The sequence below is a fragment of the Aplysia californica genome, unplaced genomic scaffold (genome assembly GCF_000002075.1).
Source record: "Aplysia californica isolate F4 #8 unplaced genomic scaffold, AplCal3.0 scaffold00086, whole genome shotgun sequence".
In the NCBI taxonomy this organism is placed as follows: domain Eukaryota; kingdom Metazoa; phylum Mollusca; class Gastropoda; order Aplysiida; family Aplysiidae; genus Aplysia; species Aplysia californica.
In genome coordinates, this window is record NW_004797356.1 from 1436161 (window position 1) to 1438324 (window position 2164).

At 37.2% G+C, this 2164-nt stretch overlaps 1 protein-coding gene across 1 annotated transcript in view; it reads right to left on the reverse strand.

Moving 5' to 3' along the window:
• LOC101850945 (calbindin-32) overlaps positions 1 to 2164 on the reverse strand; it is a gene marked incomplete in the record, with an annotated part of 155313 nt that overhangs the window by 121798 nt on the left and 31351 nt on the right.

A 2164-nucleotide genomic window follows, 5' to 3' on the forward strand; every position in this document is an offset into this window, starting at 1 on the left:
TAATTAATAATTAATTAAAAAAATAATGATAATAATTGATGATGATGATGATGATGATGATGATGATGATGATGATGATAATGATGATGATGATGATGAAGATGATGATGATGATGATGGTGATGATGGTGATTAAGATGATGATGATGATAATGATGATGATGATGATGATGATACGCAGATGAGCAACAGAACATCCATTGTTTGTTTGCTTGAATCACTAAGCGCCATTTAACTTTTTTTTTCTCAGTGATTTTGTTTATGCCTAATAACGTAGAGTCTCAGAAAAAATATATATAATTTCAACTCGCAGCTTAGCGTAATATCATGAGGATTTTTTTTACAAAACTTAATCTAGGCCTTATCATAATTTTGTTCTTACTATAAATAGCTAACATATCACGAGGACAAAATTACAATAGTCAGATGACGTCATTTTGATTGGGATTGGACAATGGGGAAAGGTCAAAATCGGGGTCTGAGGAGTAATGGTAAGACTTTTACCTGTTGCAGACAGATGAATTTAACAATAAGAATAGATCTAACAATAGTAACCTCTACAATCTTTTTATTCATCGCACAAGGAGAAATTTGTCTTGGTCTTTTACAATGGCCGTGGAATGTTACAAAGGTTGTGTGCACTCGGGCATACACATATCCAGACAGGACATTAGTAAATACATGTTTTACGAGCAGTTTGATTCAGTGATAACATTATTTACCTATTGTATATATTTTCCGTCTTCAGGGATACCATATCACACTCAGCCTGGATTAACCATGACATGCAATGTCAACGCATCCGGTTTCGTAAATGATAAAAACGAGAGTCAATACAGCCTTAATAAATGTCCTATTGTGCACAACGACAAAAAGAGCCACTAAATGAATAGAGTATGAAAACAGCGTTGCGACAATAACTTTGTATCAAGGTTGATACGCCATCTACGTTGTGTTTTTAGAAACCATGTTTTGAGAGCTAATTACAAGTCTGCCCCATGAATAGTGGCAACGTCTTCGAAAGAAAAGCTCACTTGTGCATGCGTTACATTTAGAGATGCCGATAACAAAATCGATGAAAGTTATTGTGCGCTTATCATGACACTGTGAGAGAGCCCGTGTGGAAGTCTCAAAGACACCGGGCTCGTGGGTCTGGTCAACCACTTTGTTTATGTGAATAATAATATGTGTCACGACACAGTGGAATCAGGCGCTCGTCAATTTTTAGGCATATAGCGTTATCAGTATCATCTTAAAGCTTTTTCATTCGTCCTTGGAAACTGCAAATCTACATTGTTGTGGCCTTGATCAACGTGTTTCAATTTTTTTTTCAATCCACATAGAAATGTGTTTAAAGTGGGCATAAGAGGACCAAAATTCCGATTTCCTTGATTTTATCATTTTTGACGAGCGCCTGATTTCACCACGATGGCACGCATATTTCTTATTCCATACGATGCTGAAATCAATCATACGAAAACACACCACAATTATAGTTAAGGCTTCCGTTCTGCGTATGCAAATTGTTGGCTTTGCGAGGGGAGGGGGGGTTGCATGTGTACGACCATTTGTACAAAAGGTGTTCAAAAGTCTGATTATGAAAGAAGCGAGCTAAAAAGATAAAATGTGTCGCTCACAATGCTACTTCTCTATATAATCAACCTGCTATTTGAAACAGTTTTACCATTCTTGTTTGAATTTCAAAAGTCCTTGAGCATAATATGACCGCTAATGGGACTCAATCCATTCCCCACTGCAGATAAAGCATCTTCATCACTAAGGAAACGCTGTCCTTCTGGATTTTCTTTTAGAGGATGAATAGTGTGGGTGGACGGTAATTTCGTAGCCACACTGCTTTGCTGTCTGAGATCATACTTTATTCGCTCTGTACAAATGACCATTGTCGTGAAGGAGTACCAAAAAAAATAAATATTCACAGCTTCCCTCCCATTCAAGAACTGCCTCTAACTGGTAAAAGTGCTAAAGTGCTCTTAAGTTCAAACCGCTCCTCGGAATGTTTCAGAACTCAAAGTGCAGTGTTCCAGAAATATAGGAATCTTTTTCTGCAAGTTTCATTGTTTCACAACAATTCCTTCATAGTCAGGATAATAACTAATTGAGCATCCCTCGTATGAATGTGTGTGTGTGTGTGTGTGTGTGTGTG